The following is a 23,832-nucleotide window of genomic DNA, read 5'->3' on the forward strand; positions in this document are numbered from 1 at the left end:
AATGGGGTGTGGAACGTGTGCGGTGGAAGTCCTAAAATACTTTTCATTTTGTTCGTGTCATCTCCAATTAGACAGTTAATAAGCGTGGTACAAAAATAAATCAACAATACCACATCAACGGGAGTGGTGAGAATAGCGTAAACAGCGGGAAAGGCTCCATTTCAAGCGTTCCCTCCAGCGAAACAAAAAAATCGCGCGGGAAAGTTTTACAACTTCGGCGAAAACTGATCGTTTGATTTAATGACTCTGGCTATACAATATGTACTTATCAGGCCTGGAATGAAGATTACGTTTTTAAGATAAACGGAAAACACGATCTTAATATTACTTGAAGAGCCGATTCTATGCACTAACATTTTTGTCGAATTACTTTAATAAAAATAAATAAATTAGTCCAAACACATTAAAACACCATCTTGTCCGGGTTAATTATACAACTAGTAATACTTCTTATAATAATGAATTAATAATTAATTGAGAACGAAAAACCAACAATCCCACAATTTCAGAAGAATTGGGATAATATCATACCAAACGAATAATTGCCAATGACTTAATCTTTAAATCACCTAGGACAGGTTGCACCAACGCCAGTTAAAGTTAACTGTAGGTTAAAATGTTTCATTACTTTAGTTACCTATTGCTATAACAATGTTTTCGTATATTTTAATCTATAGTTAAATTTAACTCTTAGAGACGTGGCTCGTTATAAGGCTTTGCAATGCAGAAAATCTAAGTTACATGCAATACCTTCTCCTAATATTGGTACTCTTTTAGATAACACTTCCTTCCAAGTTTGTATTCGTTTAAGATTGGGTTGTAATCTTTGTACACCTCATATTTGCAAATGCAATACGAAAGTTGACGAAATTGGCATCCACGGTCTAAGTTGTTCAAAAAGCAGTGGTAGATTTTCCAGACACACTGAAATTAATTCTATTGTCAACCGGGCTTTGACTTCTATTCATGTTAATTCAACTTTAGAACCAAACGGACTGTCTCGGGATGATGGAAAACGCCCAGATGGGATGACTTTACTACCATGAATTAATAAAGGTCAACCTTTAGTTTGGGACATTACTATTGTAGATAGTTACGTTTTGAAAACTTCTGAGGTTTCAGGTTTTACCACTGAAATGGCTTGCAAACGCAAACATAGCAAATATAGTTCAATTATTTAATCAAATTACGTATTTAAAGGTTTAGCCTTTGAAACCTTAGACCCTTGGTCCAAAGAAGCCATCGATTTCATTAATGTCATCGGAATCCGCAAAGGTACTTTTGGGGAATTCGTATTCTTCAAAAGTACCTTTACGAGATATCAATTTTAAGGTTATGTTCTATTGGAAATGATGTTACAGAGTATGTTGGCCTCTCTGAACCTTTTTATAAAGACCTAATTATCTTGAAGACAAAGTTGACATTAAATTATTATCAACAGGAATCCCGCTTCAACACCTCTAGTATTTGGCGAAGTATTGCTTATAACCGATCCTACTTGATTAGTGATTAAAAAATACTAAAAATTCCTTGAAATTATTCCAATCACAAACAAATAATTCATTCTTCAGTTCTCGCAAAGGTACTTTTGGGGAATTCGTGTTCTTCAAAAGTACCTTTACGTGATATCAAATTTGAGGTTATGTTCTATTGGAAATGATATTACAGAGTATGTTGCCCTTTGTGAGCCTTTTTAAAAAGACCTAATTATCTTGAAGACAAAGTTGACATTAAATTATTATCAAAATTAATCCCGCTACAGCCCCATTCTTAAAAATGAATGAATGAAAGGGAATCTGATTGGAATAGCATAAACATAACCGGCATAACCAAAAATGTATTTAATGTCATCTCAAGTTAAAAAATCCGGTCAGTGCCAATTACGAGACAAAAAAACACCAGTACTTTTCAACTGTTTCATTGCCAACAGACTCAGTCATTGTTCAACACGTGAAAATAGAAATTGATCTTTCCGAAGATTTGTTTCACAAATTGTTTGTTTGCATTTTATCGAATTTAATCCACGGTTTATGGGTGCACTTTACATCGAAAGGAGTCCAGGGGTTGTTTTTTCTCGACAGTACCAGTCTGAATGCGCATTTCAACACCTTACTGTACATTATATAAAATAACACACCGATACGTTTTAATAAAAAAAATAAATAAAAATAACACCCTGTATAAAATAACACACCGATACGTTTTAATTGTTATTATTTAAATAAAACAAAATGCAAATTTTATTTTCAGTAAACAATCAACTGCTTGTAAGAAATACTGCTCAAAACCTACAAAATTAACATTTATTTCATCAGAGTACAAGATCGTTCCTAAGAATCTTGCCCGACTTACTCCTCCTTACAACACCTAATTAGGCCCCACATTTTAAACAAAGGCTACATTACATTTCGATTCTAAATCTATAAATAGTTCATTCTCTCGAAACCAGGGTCAAGCACCGATCAGGTGTTCAACATCGCCGTCCTTGCAATGGCTCGCAAGGTACTTTTGGGGAACTCGTGTTCCTCAAAAGTACCTTTACGTGATATGCGTTTTAGGAATATGTTCAATTGGAAATGATGTTATAGACTGTGCTGGCCTTTTTGATCCTTTTTAAAAATACCTAATTATTTTGAAGACCAAGTTGACATTAAATTATTATCAACAGGAATGCCGCTGCAAAACCCCATTCTTAAAAATATTAAATATGACAGGGAATCGGGTGACCCCTCTAGTATTTGGGAAATGTTTTTTACAACGGATGTTAATTGATTAGTGAAAAGAAAAATACTTGAAATTATCCGAATCACAAACGAATTAAAAAGCCGGATTCCGAATCATTCTTCAATTCTCGCAAAGGTACTTTTGGGGAATTTATGTTCTTCAAAAGTACTTTTACATCATATCAATTTTGAGGTTATATAGGTATGTTCTAGTGGAAATGATGTTACAGAGTATGTCGGCCTCTCTGAGTCTTTTTAAAAAGACCTAATTATCTTGAGGGCAAAGTTGACATTAAATTATTATCAACAGGAATCCCGCAGTAACCCCATTTTAAAAAATATTAAATATGAAATGGAATCGAGTGACTCTTCTAGTATTTGGCGAAATATTTTTTACAACCGATTTTACTTCATTAGTGATTATTAAACAGTACTAAAAATACTTGCAATTGTCCAAATCACAAACGAATTAAAAAGCACTGATTCCGAATATACCGATTCAATTCTCGCAAAGGTACTTTTGGGGAATTCGTGCTCTTCAAAAGTATCTTTACGTGATATCAATTTTTTAAGGTTATGTTCTGTTGGAAATGATGTTACATAAACATGAATTTATATTATTAAAAAAACAAATCTTGAAGACAAAATTGACCCTAAAATGATATTAGGAACTAAAAATTATAAATAGAAAATGGAGTCGACTAACCTTTCGTTTAAAAAGTCTTTTCAAAGTTTTTGATTCAAATCATTTTTGTAAGTATAGACCACCCGGAGTCTCCTTGACATAGATTAAAGATTGCAAAAGTGGATAAAGTGTCCTTCAATAATTGAAATTTATTTTAATTCTTTACTTGCATTTTTTATTTTCTTAAGTTTTCACAAAAATAATTTTTACTTTTACAAAATTTACAAAAGGAGTAGTTTTTCAAATGGTTGAACGCAAAACGGCAAAAAAATATCATTTCCCGTAAGGGAACAGAAACTCCTTGAAAGGATCATTAGATACATAGTCAATGAAGATTATGTACCTAATGAAACTTTCAGGGAGTTTCTGTTTCTCAAAAGTGCCAATTCGTATGTAGGGGGTTACGGCACAGATTAGTAAGCCAGTTATGAGGAAAACAAAATTTTTGATTAGCCATTAATGTTGTGACAGTTTTTAAGATGATCGCATCATTTTAAAAAACTTCTACGAGATTTTGGATTTTGAAAGGAAAAGTGGAGGGTGAAAATTGAAAAAAAGTTACTGTTTGTTCGTCATCTGAAATTAGACAGTTAAGGTTTGTAGTATTTTGCTTTTTTGTACATAAAAAAAGTTTGCGGGTTGAAAGAGGGTGGGGGGGTATTTTCTTGTCACACTCTTAACATTAAAACTAATAATTCTTAGCGTGAACAATCAATGCTAAAAAACAAAAAAATTATGGGAGCAAATTTAAAAAAGGGGGTAGTTTTTCAAAGGTTTGAGGGTAAAAGAACAAAAAAATATCATTGCCCTTGATAATAGAGTTTATGTATCTAATGATACTTTCAAGGAGTTACGGTTTCTCAAAAGTACCAATTCGTGTGTAGGGGGTTGCGGCACAGATTTGTAAATAAGCCAGTTATGAGCAAAACAAAATTTTTGATTAGCCATTAGTGTTGTGACAGTTTTTAAGATGATCACAACACTTTAAAAAACTTTTACGACATTTAGAATTGTAAAAGTAAACGCAGGGGGTGAAAATTAAAAAAAATACCGTTGATCATTATCCGAAATTAGACAGTTAACGTTTGTGGTATTTTGCTTTCACAAACATGAAAAAAGGTTGGAGGGTAACTTCTTATCAAAATTGTTAACATTAGAACTAAAAATTCTTGGATTTACAAATTGTTGATTAAAACGGGATGAAGGATATGATTGATCATGTGGAAGAACTTATTTAAAGGCAGATTTTTATTATGCCAAAATAAGGATTGAAAAGCTAATTTAGAGTAATAATAATAATTTATAAACATTTTGTCAATTAAAATAAGGGTTGAAAACGAGTTTTATGGCAATGAAATTGTTGTCTATATTTGAAAATAATTTCGTAATGTACTCCACCACCTAGGGGACAATAGTCTAGTTAAACTCATTACAGTGTCGATACAGTGTTAGTTCATGTAGTGGGCAGCACATCCCAATGAGATCTTGATACCTCAAAGGTACCTTTCCGTTGCATGGAATTTCGAGGAGCTCCTCGAAATTCCCAAATTCTCCTCGAAAGTACCATTCCGTGCTAGAAATCTCCTCAAAAGTATCTTTCCCCATACATATATATATATAAAGATGTAGGTATACAAGTATATAGGTTATAAGTATATATGTATGGATTACGTAAAATACTATGAGTGCAGTGCTAACTGCCCACACTCCCGTCCTTTGCCCTCTGGGCCACGTGTAGTCTTGTATTCGGGCAGTCCCGCTCCAAATAGCAATGATGAGGTCACGGGGAGCACGTGTCATTCGATACGCCGAAATACGCCGAAATCCTAACACTCTGTAGTTTTCGCGGGCTGGTACACGTATTTGAATTAGTGCCATCTCCAGTCTTTTCTCCCTCCACGAATTCAACAGACTGCAGGTACTCCTTACTGCTCCTGACTCTGATAGATTGTACGTTTTGAAATGAAAACTTCTTTAGGCGTGCCACATACATTTTATTCCCGGGCAGTGAATTAGTTTCATGCGACACGGTAAAATCGTTCGCAGCACAAGCGAAAATCGTTCGCAGCACGACACGGCAAGCTAAAATCAAGGGAGTCGAGTTTTTTAGCAGAGCGAGCGAAAAACAATCAACTATGCGTCACTTGTCAGTTTTAAATTTTCATTGTACGTTGTGTTGTGACCTGACTGATTTCAGAGCAGAGCTGCAGGAGTAACTGTATATATATATATACAGGATATTTCACGAGTGATAATGAGCCTGACGTAATTTAAAATGCAACCCACATTATATTTCCGAAAAAAGCTGGCTACTGAAATTAAAATGTCCGGCTTTTTTGAAAATGTACTGTGGCTTGAATTTATTATTCCGTCAGGCTCATTATCACTCGTGAAATACCCTGTATAGTTTTATATATGTAATATAAACGGTAAAGACACGACAAATATTGTACGTTTACAAATGAATGTAGGATTTAATACGTAATTCGCAATTATATGGCTTCAACAATAATTCATCTATTGGAAAAATTTGTGTAGCAAAATGTGAAGAGGAAAATGGACAAATTATCATAATACAGGGTATTGGTATTGCTATAAAAACTTCTCTTGTATTTAATATCATCGTCAATAAAATAAAACTTAAACATCCAAACCTAACCTCACAAATTTTGCCAGAGTGTACCTAAAAGCGGACGTATTTTCAGTTTCTATTGAAACATACAGATTTTTGATGTTTATTTAAAAACAGCATTGGATTTAAATAACATTAATTATTTATGCCTTGCTCCTTATTCCTCCAAGTCGTCCATAATGATATATTTTTTATAGAATAGGTAGGTACGGTCGGTGGACAAATAAAACTGGGACACTTAAAATTTAATCTATGTAAATCAGACCATTGAATTGTCAATATATTTGTCAGTGTCTATATAATATGTCATACAAAAGTTAACCTATTTATGATAAAGCCGTAATTAAACGATGCAAATTTGTAAATTTTGACTTACGTGATTGTCATTTTTGTCCCAGTTTTATTTGTCCATCGACTGTACATACCTATTACAGTAGACACTCGATACCGTGAACAAAATAAAACGGGCACTTTTCACGTTAGCGAATTGTTCACATTAACGAAAGGTAGTTTCTGTGCATTAATAGCTTTGATTTAATCAATAATAATTAGTGAAATATTAAACAGTTTATTTATAAATGCAAACTACATTATTATATTTTCTGAAAAAAGTCTAAAATTTTTTTTTGTTTCTTTTTTTGTTCAATTGTCTGCTTGACTGCTTGTTCCCGTAACTGTTTGAGGACCATAACATCTGCAATACTTATCCCGCTACATTCTGCCCATTGAATTGTTGTATTCAAAGCATTTATTGCAGTCTCTGGTGAAATTTTTGTAGCTGAAATTGGTCGGTCTTCTTCAGTTTCAACAACCTCATTGTCTTCATCGTCACTTTGATTTGTACACTGATCGTCGATGCTATTCCATTCCAACACATCTACCTCCTTAAATGTATTTTCCGGTAACACTGTATTGAGCAGATCTGATACTTCAGATACTGGACCTACGTTGTCTAGGTACCGTGTCCTTAAAACTGACAGGGGCAAATCGTCTTCGTCTTCATTATTTTCGGAAACTTGTAAAATGTTTCTCCAGCATTTTGCAATCATTTTTGAATCAAGACGATTCCATGCGCCCATTAGATTTACAATCGCATCCTTAATGGTCAAACTTTTTAGTGATTCGGTGATGTTTGAGTCATTTGCTACAATGCTGGCAAGAAGGCTTTTCCTATAATACAGCTTTGTCAGTCTGATTACATTTTGATCCATGGGCTGGATAAGTGGAGTAACATTTGGTGGTAGATACATTGTTACTATTTCCCCATCTTTACTCTTCAGATCTTCTTCTGGTGGATGTGATGGAGCATTATCTAACACAAGTAAGGCTTTTATTGGGAGACCTTTACTTTTTAAGAAACGTTTAACCTATAACCAGAACAGAAAAGGGCACACAATGCAAGACCGATTCATTAAAAAACTTACTTGCGGTACAAAAGACATATGAAACCAATTTTTAAAGATGGCTGCTGTCATCCACGCAGATTTTGAATGGTCATAATCCACAGGACAGGCAAAATTTTTAAATGCTCGTGGTGTTTTGGCTTTACCGATAACCAGTGGTTTAACTTTATGGTTTCCAGTAGCATTGGTGCAAGCCAAAAAAGTGATTCGTTGCTTCTCGGTTTTTCGACCAGGAGCTGTCTTTTCTGTTGACGAAACAAATGTTCTATCTGGCAGAAGTTTCCAATATAAACCGGTCTCATCAGCATTGTAGAGTTGATCCAATGTGAGATTTAGCTCTTGGATTTTGTTTTTTAATTCTAATTTAAAAGGATCTACAAGTTCCGGCTGCGAGGAAAGTTTTTCTCCAGAAATCTTTAAAAACCTAATACCAAAACGCCGTTTAAACCTTTGTAGCCATCCCTCACTGGCAGTAAATTCCTTCGAACTTTCCTTTATTTCAGAGTGTAATAATTTTGCTTTTTCCTTTATCATTTCACCAGACACTACAAGATTTTTATTTCGTTGAGTTGTAAACCAGTGGTATAGTCTTTTTTCCATCTTTGGTAACTCAGAGCTCTTTAACGTTCTTCTTTTCCCCGGTCCAACATAGGTATCGGTCACAGCATTTAAAATCACTTGCTTGTTCTTTTTTATTTTACAGATTGTAGATTTTGCCACACCATATTTTTTAGATAAACTTGTTACAGTTAAACCATTATTTAGCTCTTCAATGACAAGAGCTTTTTCGCGAAGTGTCAAGCACATTGTTTTTTTTAGAGACATTGCAAATGGTACGCACTATGTTGTGTAACGGAGTTAACTAAAGCAAAACGAAATGAGCCACGTTCCTCGTTGGGCATATTGTGTCTGGAGTTGTAATTCTAAGAACGATAAAAGTCCAGAATCAGCTGGAATTGAATGTTCACGTTAGCGGATAGGTTCATGTTCACGTTATACAGTGGTTAATGCAATGAACAACGCTGTTCACGTTAGCCGGAGGTTTCCGTTACCCGATGTTCACAGTATAGAGTGTCTACTGTACTTAAAATCAGTAATGAGCATCGTAGAAGTTTTCACTTCTGTCGTGCGGACTTAAGCACACACTTTTTTTTTTGACAGAAGACAGACACAGAAACAAGTGTGTGTGGCGGGAATTGTAAGGCTGCAACGGTTTTCTACATAACGTGAAACAATTGAGATGGAGAGTTTAGTATTTTTCACTGCATTATGTTTTGGAACTAAAATTTAAAGACGTGCAATCTATCAGCATACGTAGGAGGTATACCAACTTAAATGCACTTTTTCCATGGCCTCCCCTTATGCCAAAACATCGTGAATGGTGTGGTACCTATTGTTGCGAAACTTACAGCATTGTTTGTAAAATGTCGAATTCACTTTTCCCTCAAAAGTAACATTAACATTTTAAATGCTCCGTTTAAAAGTAGCAGATGTGTTGTTGTGCGTCTTGTTCATTGTTCTTGCAAATATTAAATAAATAGTTATATATATTTGTATTACAAGGCTAGAAAATTACATTTTGCTAGTGCAAGCACGGTTTATGGGGCAGAGGCGCCAGCCGAGGCTCACAAGTGCGAGCACTTGCAAAACATTTTCTAGCCGTGTAATACAGTTGGCTTAAAAAAAAACGGAAAATGAAATTTGACCTAATGTGAATTGGAAATTTAATTTGTCAATTTATGTCAATTTGTGTCTGTTTGATAGTATTTATACTGTATTTTTTGTTCGACACTGTCAGAATTTGAGAATTTTCTCCTGTGTGAACGGAATTTGATAAATGTCACAACTTGTCAAAACGAAACGTCAAGCTAATTTTAAAGGTTTTAAGTGATTTGAGCCTTTAAGGGGCTCGTCGAACAAAAAAACGTTGTATTCAACTCGTTCATGTGTAAATTGGGTCTTTTTTGGCACGCGTGGGCCATTTTAAAACGCGAGTGAAACGAAGAATACTAATTACGCTGACCACTTGATACCATTTATAATGTGATTTTATTTAGTAATCCACGTATATAATTTGGCTAAAAATGTCAAAATGGCAGTTGATGAATTTAATTTTTGATTTCATTAATCAGAACAGGAAAACGTCATTGTGACATTTTTAGCCAAATTACATACCTACGTTGATTAAATGACATTATAAATGGTATCAAGTAGTCAGCCTAATTAGTATTTTTGGTTGCGTACTATGGCGGACAAAAAATTTTGAACGATCAAATTTTGGCGTATCAAAAAATGTCATTGTAAGCTGCCCTTTACTGTTATTATGACGTTTATAAATTAAATCGAAAAATTGACGGTTTGAAGTAAACGTCTATCAAGTTTATAATAATAATTTAGTGATACAATGCCAGCCGAATCTGAATTTACTAAAGCCAAAATAGTAACCCTTCACCAGAGGGGTATGTCGTATGGGAAAATTTCGACGAATTTAGGGTTATCGAAGGGCACTATGCGGAAGTGGCAACACACTGGGACGGTGGTTCGGCGTCCAGGTTCTGGAAGAAGGCGGGTGTCGTCCGTGGAACAGAACGAGACACCCTCGAACTATCACCGAAATCTGTGCCTGTCCATGAGGAATAGATTGCTCTTGGTTGTACAACAAAATGGAGCAATGATCAAATATTGACTTCTTCAGTTTTATTTGTAATTTTTTTTTTATTTTCAACTTTTAATTTTAAGTTTAATAAATAAATGTTATAATTTCTTAGTATTGTGAATTGATCTCTACTTTGAATTTTTTGATATTTGCGTACCAAAATACAACCTGTTGGGTCGTTCTGTCCTGACGTAAATAGAACTAAATTTGGTTTCATCTATGATGAAGACATTCCTGATTTTGTGTTGATGCTAAACCTTTAAGAACTAGATAGGTACAGTTAATTTCAAAATTATCGAGTACACCTCAAAAATCAAGAAGTCGATTTATTACAGTTTTTTCCGCATGTAAAGATGCCTTTTTGAAATTTGAGTGTCATATTTTTTATATAGGTTAGGTAAGTTTCACAACATAAAATGTCGTTGATTTAAGAACACCATAATAGTGTCTGTTTTATCCTCTGCACAGTGCTCTTGGCGATGTTATAATAGTGGGCTACCCTTCGGATCGACCACCTTTCTTCTAATTTGGAAAGAATGAGAACTTTCGCGTTTTCGGTTAGATTAGATATTTTGTTTGTCAAAATTGACATTGATCATTGACAAGAAATGTAAGTGCTTTTTACACTGTAGAAAATTAGGTGTACTCTATAATTTTGAAATTAACTGTACGTATATCTACATTCTACAGTTCTACACCACTCGATAGTCTAGGGACTGCAGCGACTTTCGCAATTTCGACTGCAAAGACGAAACGATTAAGATTCCTCCACGTTCACCATTCGTGAGCCGACATAGGCACACCAAAATTTTTGTTTTAATCTATGATTGACTAATCTGTCACTGGTGACATAACAAGAAAGGCAAAAATAAAAAATGAGGTTAGTTGACCATAAAGTCAGTTTTACATTTATATGTCAAAGGAATAACAAGTCGTTCAAATTTTTTGTCCGCCATAGTACAAAATAAATTCAGAAATAAGCCTTATGTGACTTGCCCTGTATATATTTTTTTGTGATTAAAAATACTACATATTTCAATTTTGGTTTATTTGATAAACTCGTAAAGCGTATATTGGGGCCCGTATTTCTGATTTTAAATTTGAGGCTATTTCGGAGGCAAAATGGATGCCATGCCAGTATTGCCAGTTCGCTACTGACGTCTATGGTGTATCATAGAGATCAGTGCCGTTTGCCGTTCTTTCATCTAGGGACTTTAGGCCCGCGAACACGTGTTTTTTATTTTGGTGCTGGTGTTCACACAGTGAGAATGGGACAAATGCAATTGTAAGTTTTCATATTTTGTTTATTATGTACATTTTTGATAACGTTTTAAATTATAAAGGCAGTAGTTGCGTAATTGTACTAGTTTATTTGGATCCGGCACTTCCGGCTAGAATTTACTGTTTGAGGATTTGCCATTTTTAGGTTATATTAACAAAATCGAATTTTCTGTTGAACGTGTGTATTATTTATGTTGTTGTATTTTACAGAATGAACTATGCCGATCAAAGGACCGTTGTGTGTGGTTTTAGAGAGATGAGTTGTCGTTTAAGATTTGATATTTTAATGCCAACGTTTTACAAAGGAAGTACCAGCTTAAGAAGTCAGTCGAGAAGACTTGAAACAATTAGGAAGTCACCACTAAATGGTAAGTTTTTAAGCGCTTGATTGTGGTTTTCTCAGAATGTGATAAATATGTTTTGTAAGTGGATATGTTTCTAATTATCGCAGGTCATTGTTGCAGTAATTATTGGAGCACATTGACAATAGATGAATTAATTGACATGTCAGTTGTATCGTTTGTAAGAAACTACCATGCATTTGTGTAGTATAAGGTACCTTAATTTAATTTTCAAGAATAGGAAAGATTTACTCAATGAAAAGTGTTTTTTAAATATGACCCGAAGCCAAGGTTCGTAAAGCAGCAGCAGACTCTTATTTGTATACAAGGTTGCACTATTTGTGTTGGTGGGCAGTACCTATCTGTTGTGATCTGGCTCGCAGCCCCAACGGCCTCAAGACATTATTATGTGCATGAGAAAAACATGTTCGCAGAATCGTACAAACAAATAAGAACTTAATTGTATTGATGTTAATGATTTTCTAATTTCTTGGACTCTTTTCAATGTATTTTCTTAGCAAATAATTAAAATAAGAAGGGTAATAAACAATTGTCACTGTCAAAATCAAGTAAAAAACATACTGTACCACCCTAAAATGTGCGCATATGGACCAGCTGTACACCAAATCATAATTAAGGTTATGTTAAGAGTACAGATGTTAACAGATTTTATGACTATTCAATTCACCTGTTATTTTTCAAATATTAACCAATAAAATAGCAGAAATTTACTTTCGTAGCCTAGTAACAGAAAATTCCAGCGAATATTCCATTAGTGAAAATCACCGCCGTCTTGATGATTGACATATTTCACTATACATCTGCCTGGGCGAAGCTTTAGTGCCTGTGATCTCCACGGCGCCACTTTAGGGGGGAATGTCAGTAAATAATCATAACCTCATAAACAAATGCAATGAATTCAGTGAAGATGTCAAAATGCAGTGTCAAAGACTCAAAGAGTGTCGCAGTTTAAAAGTAGTTTTAATAACAACAATTTTATTAATTTTGTTGATGCTAGTTCTGTGTGGTGTTTCTGGTTTTTAGCATTTTGCTGTTAGTGTTTATGAACTGGCTTTTTTATCATATTAGAACTGATATTGCGGTAAATGCAGCAACAACAAATTCCGTTAGTTGTAATATTGTAAACCTATTTCTAGATTAATATTAAAATTATAATCTCATTCTTGGATTTGCAGTACCTACATTATTTCCTAAGCGGGTCATTTCAGATAAAGATGGGTCCACAACAAAACAATTACCTATATTTGCTTAATTAATCCGTGCCATTCTTGGTGGAAATGAGTGGAAAAGATATTTTACGTTTTGTACAGTTTTGAATATAATATCATTTTGGGCAAATTATTATTCTATGAATTTGCACTCGCCACTGAGCGAGATATTTTCAAAAAACGCGGCGCCGAAACTTTGTCCCTCCCGCACAACCGAACCAGTGCGCAACATTTTGCTTTTGCCATTTAAAATATCCAAACTGTAATTACAATTAAAGTAATGTATCATTTATCACTGGACAACTACGCATGACTGCATGCATTATGCAGATACATGTGTGTGGACTGCATGTCAAAATTGTCACGATGCACATGACGATGTGATAGCATGACAGTTAGTTGCTAACAGCAACCCCCGAAATCAACCCTAAACGTCAGAATCATGAGAACATAGGATTTTTCGGTCTACGCCCAGGCCGCTATAGACACTCTGACTATCTAGCAGGTCGTGGTGAAAATAAAACTGACAATTTAATTCATGTATAAAAAATCTCATAAGGCGCTGTGATTTTGTCACTTCATTCATTAAATTGTCTCGCCGAATTACACTCGAGGTTTCATTTAGTCAGGAGAAATATTTATTTGCAACTCAAACTAATTGCTTGACAATTAGACTCGAAAAATTGGCAGCATAAAATCAACTCCGGCCTACGGCCGTCGTGCTTTTATCGTGCCAATTTTTCTCGTCTAATTGCTAAGCAATACGTTTTCGTTGCAAAAAATATTTTACCGACTAAATGAAACCTCTTGTGTAATTACAGTCGACAATTTAATTCATGTATAAAAAAATCACATAAGGCGCTGTGATTTTGTCACTTTGACAGCGAATAAAAGTTTGCCCTAACTTTTATCCGGCAAAAACACTCAGGTAACTTTATATCTTTAGTTGCTAGGCATCTAATACCTCTAATACCAAATAAAAAAATTAAATTTGTATTGTTCATTCATTAAATTGTCTCGCCGAATTACACTCGAGGTTTCATTTAGTCAGGAAAAATATTTATTTGCAACTCAAACTAATTGCTTGACAATTAGACTCGAAAAATTGGCACGATAAAATCAACTCCGGCCTACGGCCGTCGTGGTTTTATCGTACCAATTTTTCTCGTCTAATTGCTAAGCAATACGTTTTCGTTGCAAAAAATATTTATCCGACTAAATGAAACCTCTTGTGTAATTACAGTCGACTATTTCCTTCGAAAAATTTAAGCCAATCAAAAAGCTCGAATATTTGAATTTTACCCAATAGCGATCGAATTACAGCGATAATACTGCACTAGTGCAATTATCGATAATTTGCACTAGTGCTAAATTTTCGCGTAGTCTTAATTAAAAAATCATTACATTTATTTGTACTTAGAGCTTGTGCCAACTCTCATGATCGATGACCTTGACAAAAGCTGCGCGAAGGCGGAGCCCAATTTTGATAAGTGAAACCTAAAAACGTCTGTCGTTTGGTTAAAATTTTCAGGGTAGCGCCAAATTTGCATTTTACACTGTCCAACGGTTTGGACTAGAATGCCCCACATTGTCTAGAGACCTGTCGCCAAATAAACAGCAACATAAATTAGCTCACAAATCTGTAAAGTGTGAAAAAATAGTACCAATGTTTTTAGTTCGAATAGTACAGCCGCGTCGGTACGGATTTTGGTTTCTGCGTCATCGATCATGAGAGTTGGCACGAGCTCTACTTATCATGTAAATTTTTCTCAGGAAATAGTCTGCCAAAATATCCTCTCGTGCATGTCAAATTGTCGATAATTTGACATGCACTCGGGATATTACTAGTGACTATTCCACTAGTGGTCGAGGTGAATATTTTAAACAAACCTTGATTATTATTTTTATTCAAGGAAATTATTACTTTCTTACGAAGTTAACTGAACAATGAAATCATGTGTAATGCAGATTTGCGAACTAGCTCAGAATATGTGATTCGGAGGACATATCCCCGTATTTCTAAACCCACTTATGGCATTTTGAGCAGTCCTTTGAAAAGCCTGCCCAAATAATTGGACTGTCACTACCTTGCGGGGGTTCTTTCTTAACCAACATTTCACCTCTTGTTCGTAGTAGCTGCTCAGAGGAAACATAAAAGAGACGTCTATAGGCTGCAGGCAGTGTGTTGTATGTGGCGGCAGAACTAAAATATGCACATGATTCTGTCGTGGAATTTCTAGCAACGAAATATTTTTTACATGGGTCATGTGACCATCAAGGATTAGTAATAGAGGACGTTCTTTCGACGGATTTGTAAATTGTATAAAATGGTTAATCCAGGTAGGAGCGAAAATTTCAGTTTGCATCCACCCAGAGGGATGGTAAATCGCAACCGTTTCGGGACGCAACCCCTCTTCAAAAGCTGGATTTCTCCTAACACGTGGAAACACAATTAACGGGGGTACAAACTGTCCAGCTGCATTACAGCATATTTCAGCAATGACCGTAGTCCCCCTTGCAGCGAACGACAAAGATCCGATTTGCTTCTTCCCCTTGCGGGACAAAATTCGTGAGGGCTTGTTGGGAACTGTGGTCATTCCTGTTTCGTCACAATTATAAATGCAAGATGGTATGAATTTGTATGTGTCCATAAGTTCTTCCAAAAGTTCAAAAACACTCACTCTATTAAGGCTGTCGCATAGTAATAAAACTTTTGGGCGAGGTGTAGTTAAAGTTGCAGAATAATTCAGAATTCTTGGATCAGTCTAACAGTGCAGCAGGTACCCTTTCGAGACCCGTCAGTCATAAAATTAGCATTTTACAAGAGCATTAAATCTTTTTGTTGGCAAATTTTAGATTTTCTCATTTCTTGTAGTTTGGACGTATTTATCTGTGCACTTTAGTGGTTGAATCTCTTACTTGCAGAAAAATCTTTTGAAGAAAATAACGGACAATGATTAATACAAATGTAAAGGCTTTTCGTATTTCTGCTATCTTTAGCTTATAAACGTCAAACAACTGACACTATTAATCAAATTTTAACGCTAAAATAGTTATTCGAGTCCAATTTTTACCCATTTGCGATGACGTCATTATCTAGTAACTTCACGTATCTTTGAACTATAGTCCAATTTTTACCCTTTTGAGGTGACGTCACGATTTGCTTCCTCGCTGTCTCTCTATTGAAACGACAAAAACAGAAAAAAAAACAAAATAGCAGTGTAATGGCGGACAAAAAATTTCGTCCACTGTCATTCCACTCGCATATGCTGTAAAGCGGCCTTTAGGAACGAATAACCTCACTTCACATGTTGACATGTGTTAATCAAATTGTGTTAAATTACACAAGTAATAGTAAATTAAATTTTAACAGCTATATTATATCCTTTTAAGGCAGAAAATGGACTTGAATTATATACTGTAATGCTATACTTCTTCCAGTGAGATTGGGAGATTTTAAATTAATCCAACACTACAAAATGCACTAGAATACATTAATGAGACCATAATTTCAGGACAAAAATGTTACTGCTTGAAGGATATATTTCAAATTTTACGTGCGCTAGGTAGTACTTTCTCTACATAGAATTTAGTGACTCATGTCAACCAATCTCTCGCTGGACAAACTTTATAATTCCAGTTGTTTACAATAATTTTCACTTGTCATTTTTCATTTAAAAAAAACGCTTAAATTCTTTCACTTCTGACCCCAGCAATTATTCTAGGCTTATATGTTGCTCAGCCACAGATTTTTTGGTTTCTCTTTTTAAATTTTCATACAGCACTTTTGCTGTTTCGAGATTCAGTCTCAGCCGAGCAATTACAATGATTTTCAATTTGTTCCCATGCTTTTTTTTTCTGTCTACCATGAAGGCTTTGGTTGATTTGTCTTCTACTATAAGTTTATAACTAAAATAGAGGATTAACGAATTGGAAGCGGACAAATTGAGATTTTAGGTTATGTTAGGGCTTTGTTGTAACAATAATAAAAACACGAACATTCTCATTAGAATCGTAAATACTCACTTGGCCACAACGGAAATGAGAGTTTCTTTTTCACGTTGGGTGAAATTAACCCGTTTTTTGGCTTCCATATCAATTAATACGACAGGTTAGGACGTTACAAACGAATATCCGCGTTAAATGTCAAAAATGTTAATCACCAATCAGAGCAGTCAGAGCACTATTTTGGCGGTGTTGTCAAGTTCACTTATAATTAATGACCAATTATGACATATAAAGTGACACTTTTCAAAATTAATTGACGTTGGGAAACGTTACACTTTTCGTAACTGGTTACGAAAAGTAAAATCTTTCCTAACTGGTTAGGAAAAATTTATTGTATCATCAATTTGACACTGTCATATTTTTTGTTTTTAAGCAAAATAACCGTGCCTACTTACCTACTTGATATTTTAACACAATAATAATTTATTATTAATGAAATTCATTACTTCGTTTAACGTTTGAAGAAACTTTTTTTTGTCAAAATTAGAAAAAATCTTGTATGTAACACGTTAGGAAATGCAATTTTGTGTAACTCGTGTGATTTTGCGGGATCTCGCTGCGCTCGTCCCGCAAATATTCCACTCGTTACACAAAATAACGCATTTCCTAACTGGTTACATAAATAGCTATTGTGCAACGGGATTATTTTTTAACAAACAATCAAATATGATGAGCCGTTAAGTAATCATCAATTAACAATAGCTTTGTGCAACCGGGCATTAAAGTTGCGAGCCTCAATTACTTCTATGGGTACATCACCATGAGTAGGTACGTGGCAGCACTTCTCTGCAAGTGGTACACGTACCATGTTTTTTCAACAGTGTTTTGGCGATGCACCCAGCCAAATAAGCCAGTGTCGCTTTAGCCACTCGGCTTTTTTTGCAATGAAGTGGTAAATCAGGCAGAACCACCTCCACATCTGCTGACACCGGCCATTACCTGTCCAGTTTAGAACGAACGTAAATTATCCAGAGCACCAACTGTGAAGTCTTTTTCACGATTGGCGCCTGTAGAATGCCGAGAAAAAAAATTGTTAATCAAAAGAGATTTGAAAGATGTCACGAAATGCGCCACAGGCAATCCTGATTTATTGCTCTAGGCAAAATGTACTTTACCTTCTGCAGTTATTTATTTTTTAAATTAATAAAACCTTTAATCGTCTTAACGAGATTTGCAGCAGGTACCTATACAACTTTTTTTTCTTTGCGTTATGTAGAAATTGCTTTTATCCAAAACTCTTCATGGGGAGATGTTTCTGATATTCCTCGTTTCAGTGGTTGGTGCACAGGCGTACATCTTCCATTTTGTCCAGCATATAAAATTGCTTGATGTGATCCCATCCGGCAATTTTCTTCAGACCATTTTCCTCAAAGTGAAGGTCTTTTGTTAGCAAATTATTCCGAATCTCCTTAAATAAATGAGGAACATCATATAAGGGTATACCTAACATCATCAGTTCCATCCGTTGTGAAACCACAAAATGTATTCTGTACCCCATTTTCAATGTACTTGTTATGGGTGTCTTTCAGTTGGGAATTTATTACAGCTTGGTTTGCTGAACCTTGGTCACAAACAGTGGCTACTACTTCCAAACCAATCTGTTTGCATTCTTTGATAATTTCTAGTAACAGTGGCTTAAGTTTTTGGTATTTTATGGAACCACTGCTAAAGTCGAAAGACACTGCCTGTTTCCACTGGCGGTGTATGCCTTTCACCATAAACACATTTGCATGGTTTGCAATATGGCTACTTCTGTCACCATTACCAAAATCTTCCAAATTATCAGGCAACCTTTTGATCAACTCACCTAAGAGTCTTTTTATGTAATTAAAACATTCTAAATTAAATTTATCTGCATTCTCTAATTTATGATTCTCTATGGCCTTTAAATATTCTATGCTGAAATCTGCTTCATTTTCCCTAACAAACGCCAACGGATTATCAAAAGATTTAATAATCAGATCATTGCCATTATTTAAAAATACTGGTTTCATCTTTTTTGACGCTAGAAGGAAAATTAATTTTTCCAACGTCAAGTCTGAAAATGACATTTCCATCACTCAATTTAGAGATGAAAGAAGGCGTTTGCATCACAGGTGAGGAAAGTAAATCACTTCCCTCACTAGTGGGGAAAGTAAAACAAAAATTTGATCCCCATTTAGGTATGTACATACTTTCTTTAAAATAACGTTCAAATATACATTTGTAAGAATTCTTTATTAACAATTAGCACTTAACAAAGATACTTAACTTTTTTATCAGTATTATAGAAATTAAATGTACAATTTTTTACACGAATTAAAACTCCAAATGTTCCTGTTTTTTTTTCTTCTAAATAACGTGTCGGTACAGAGCTTGACGTTGAAGCCAAACTAGCGCTTCTTACTACTTGTCTCCATCTCAGTAACGCATTGTATTCCTTTCCGTAGCGTGCTTGAGATTTTATAGGTAAAAACTCCAAAGATACCTAGTTCGCTGCTTCTTTAATTTCTGTATTTGGTAAATTTACAACACTATCTTCTACTTCCATCACTATTTGTTTAGTAAATTCTGATTGATTTTCAAGTTTTGGTAAAAACACGACTTGACATTCATTAATTAAATTTTATTGTTTACTGTGAGCATGGAAACGTGATTTTCAAATTTTACTTCTATGTTGATTTGTATAAAATAATAAATTGATAATACCTATGCAAGATAAACCGAAAGCTCTTGACGTTGGAAAAAATAGTATGTTATATACGTGAGGAAAGGTCCATTGCTAAACTTGAATGATTAGATCAACTCGCTATCGCTCGTGATCCAATTGTCATTCTCGTTTAGCAATGCATCCCTTTCCTCACTTATATAACAATATACTATTAATTAAACTTCATCATTTTTTTGGAACAATAAGTTTAATTTATCCAATTCATAAACAATGGGATTTTTGATTTTTAAAAAGTGGCGGCTCGTAGGCACAGAGATTTGGTGGGTGCATCTTAAAATATATATGTACTCACCTTAAATTCTTACTTGTACACAAAATCAGCCCTTTTCTCTTTGGCGCGCACAAAAATGTCTATTACTTGATTTTTGAAGTTTTAAATATTTTTGATCATTGTCTTTTCAGTTGACAACATTGCCAAACCACTAAGTGGATCTTGTAACGTAGAGTATCTTAAAAATGTAGAGAAGCACGGCACCGTTCACTTTTTGCCGTATTCATCGGGGTGGTAGCGACAATGTTGCACAATTTATAAATTTCTGAAAATGGTCCTTTTAGTTCATTTTCTTCCAAAAACTTCAACAATGTGCAAACTCCGTCCATTGCGTTCATCTCTTTTGTATAGTGTATTCAGTTCTGTTCTTAATTTGCCGACATCGAAATAAGGGTAACATTGTGTAGCACTTTGAAAATCGTGTTCAGGAAACTTTGTGTTATATCCCGAACTGCAAATCTGTCTTTCAGTTGTGTTGTTATCACATCACAAACTTCTTTTGCTGCGGTTACCCGATTTTCGGCTACTGTTTCTGTGTGTCGCGCTCGTTTCAAGTCTGCAAAAGAATTATTGCTACTGTTTATTTCGTTCACTCAAATGGTGAATGCTTCGAATTGCTGAGTGCATAGCAATGTATCTCCGAATTTGGCCAGCTGGGCTGGTTTCCAGGACCTCTGCTTGCAAAAAAATCGCAACATCTTGACCTGCTGCAACGGGTTGGGGATTGATACCCAGCTGTTAGGGCGCAATAAAGCAATTGACTCTATTCTCACTTATTTCTAGAAGCACTTTAGACAGCTAATTTTAAATCTCTTTCCTTCTCTCTATTACCAACTTGTACGACGACATGAGTTGTTAAAGTTGACTGCCCATGACGTACAGGATTCAGTGATTTCATTTGTTTTTTATGCATAGGATTTGGTGTGTTTCATAAGATCTGCTTTATGTGCTCATAAGTTTGTTTTGCAAACTTTGCAAAAAGCACCTTTTAACATACTTGAATCTGGTGCTTCAAATAACCATCCTAAAAATACATTAGATGTATAAATTTACATTTTCAGAATAATTCGAATTACCTTTGGCCCAATCTTCTTTTTCCCAGAGTTTGGAATATTTTCTCGTATCTTGACGTAGTTTGGCATTTTGTATAATTACTTCTATTTATAAATTACAATAACAGCAGAGAAAGATTTAACACTATAACACTAATAACCAGTAACCACACCAACACAAATCGTTTGTTTATATCATGTAATCAAAACAATACACAACAATTACACAGGAGCGAGGACACGACCGACAACTTCAACTTCTACTTTTAAATAAATACTGGAAAAATTGAGCATTCGTAAGTTTGTATTTGAATTTTGAAATCGTGATCCTGCTTAATTTATTTTGAAGAAAGTTGAAAAGAGAAATTTAGAAAGATGCGGGAGTTAAAGAGATAACTGCAGGTAGCCTTCATGGGTCAGGGCATCGCATAGTACAAATATATAAATATTTTTAGCATTTTTACTATGGGCTAGGGTCTGTTTACCGTTTACCGATTTGCCGCTTTCATCAGTTTCAGTGGACGCAAAAAATGTGCCGACCAGTTGTTACATAGGTACAGCTTTGTGAAAATATTTTCACATTTTTAAAGTAAATTGTAAATTCTGTATTTTTGAATTTTAGCTAATTGTATTCAATTGGTCGAGTCGCCCAATTTAGTCGGCAATCGCCAATTAGAAAATTATGTCGCAAAAGCGGTATTCAAGTCGTCCATTTGGCGAAAAATCGCCACACCCGGCGGGGTGTATGACCGCTCATGTCTGTACAACAGTTTTGCAAAATATGCATCTTGTTCACAGTTTCGGCTTGCTGACTTATTTGAAATTAATGGGGCTATTCTGTAACTCCTAACATTCTGTTAGAGCTCTGTTAGGGTAAAAATTACAGTCTGTTACAAAATTGGTATTCTCTAACCACTATAACGCTCTGTTAGGAACATTATGTTAGTAACAGCGTCTGTAAAATAACAGCGACCAAAACCTCCCTGTTAGCTTAACATAGTAGAGGTGACGCATGCGTAGTCTTATAATTTGGACGAAATACCTTAACCCAACTCTTTCATTCTGTCAAACGTTGTTATTCTCACTTAAAATAATTACCGTAAGTGTTCTTTGAATTACAGTTCCCTCCGTGCATAAATAACTATTGTTAGTACGTGCTTAATTCTAGTTTTGTAAACTTATTCATCATTAAAAACGAAAGTTGGATTTTCAAATTGGTATTTTAGTATTTCGAACTTCAGCCTTCTCTCTTCTAGAGCTATTTTTCTTTCATCTAGTTCCAGTTTTTTTTTTTCATTGGTGTCAATATTTTTTCTATACAGGGTGGTCCCGATATAACCTGCCAAAAAAATTCTGGGTCATTAGAAAGATCTAACAAGTCCAAAAAACCCCCCTTCGTTAGGTCCAAAATAATGGGGATAAATTAACCCCTATCCACACCCATTCGACGCTGCTGACCACAAAAATACGTACCTACTCAGGAATTAATTGTTGGTGTTTGTAAGGATGACAGTATCTAAGCAACATAGGTATCTGTATCGTTTATGACAAATCTCAAATCTGACAAACTAAATCAAATTAATGACATTTATTGAAAACGCTGTACACTGCGTGCGTTAATTCACCAGCTTATTTAGGTACAAAAGCTGATTTTGTAGACTGAGATGAATGAGTAATAAATAAAGTGGTGTTCCTCAATGTGTAAATAAATGTAGAGGTAGTGTGTGTGCAAAATTATGGAAGAACTGTGTAATAAGAGTATCGTCTTAATTGTGGTTAAATAACCAAAATAATGTATCGAATAAATTTATTTAGACTTTACATATTCGTACTTTCAACTCTAACTGAGAATATCTAAAGGTAAACTAGTCTAGAAACATTATTTTATAATAAATGTTCTGTGTGCCTTCCGTTGGCATTTAAGCACATTTGAGTACGCTGGTACCAATTTTCATAAACAGAATTCAGCATTTCTGGGTTTTTACGAATCTGGTTCGCGGCGTCTGTTACGCGTTTCTGGAGTTGGCTTTTTGTATTTATTTCAAGTTCGTATACCAAATCTTTCGTGTGGCCCCAAAAATTAAAATCCAGAGGGGTTAAATGGAGGATCGGGGACGCCATCGTATTGGAATCAGTCCGAACCAACCTCACATAAATGCAGATGTAGCTCCACAAAAGTACAACGAGACGGAAGGACTCCTTCAGGAAAACGCTCGCCGTATGGTAGCCTTGCCGGTCTTGAATTACCACGTGTTTCGCCATAGAGTAAATGCAAATCGGCGTAATCTTGTTTCGTGAATTTCATAACTTTTTGAAGGATTCGCAAATTTAAAATTAAACTTGACAAATGTCATAGGTGTTGCAGGTACCGTTGCTAAAGAAATCGCAGCCAAGTAACCAGAATGACCTTTTTAAAACCGATTAACTCATTAGCGTACAGCAAATTTTGACCAAATTTTCAATAATTTTTATCTCGAAAACGAAGACTTTTATTAGAAACTTTTTTTGTGTATAAGTTCTACTCATCGTCACCTATTACTGGATTTCTTCTGGCAGGTTATATCGGGACCACCCTGTATAATTCTAAAAATTCTTCTCCTATTCCCTTGACGGACTTTTTTAAAATTCTTCCTTTTGGTTTTTGGGGAGTTGGCCTGTCACTGGGTTGTTGCATCACCTCGTCATCCTCAACTTGGCCAAGGTCTTCATTTTCTTCTTCACTCTCAGAGAAAAGTTCGTTGTGAGCTTCTGCTTGGAATCCCCCAGATATAGAGACACTTGGTGTGCCAGTGACTGTAACGCGGCTCCAAATAGAAATTCCTCTCTCCTCCAGAGGATTCA

At 35.1% G+C, this 23,832-nt stretch overlaps 2 long non-coding RNA genes across 2 annotated transcripts in view; both read left to right on the plus strand.

The window, feature by feature from the left end:
• Positions 1-22,812, plus strand: part of LOC138128123 (uncharacterized) — a 145,630-nt gene extending 122,818 nt beyond the window's left edge. Inside the window, exon 3 of the long non-coding RNA XR_011158544.1 lies at positions 22,314-22,812. This is a non-coding gene — a long non-coding RNA (uncharacterized lncRNA). The remainder of the gene's footprint in view (positions 1-22,313) is intronic.
• LOC138128129 (uncharacterized) lies at positions 11,296-12,279 on the plus strand. Its single transcript, XR_011158554.1, has 3 exons — positions 11,296-11,384; positions 11,591-11,748; positions 11,832-12,279. It is a non-coding gene; the product is annotated as an uncharacterized lncRNA (long non-coding RNA).
• Positions 22,813-23,832: the final 1,020 nt, after the last annotated feature.

Source organism: Tenebrio molitor, chromosome 4 (assembly GCF_963966145.1).
Source record: "Tenebrio molitor chromosome 4, icTenMoli1.1, whole genome shotgun sequence".
In the NCBI taxonomy this organism is placed as follows: domain Eukaryota; kingdom Metazoa; phylum Arthropoda; class Insecta; order Coleoptera; family Tenebrionidae; genus Tenebrio; species Tenebrio molitor.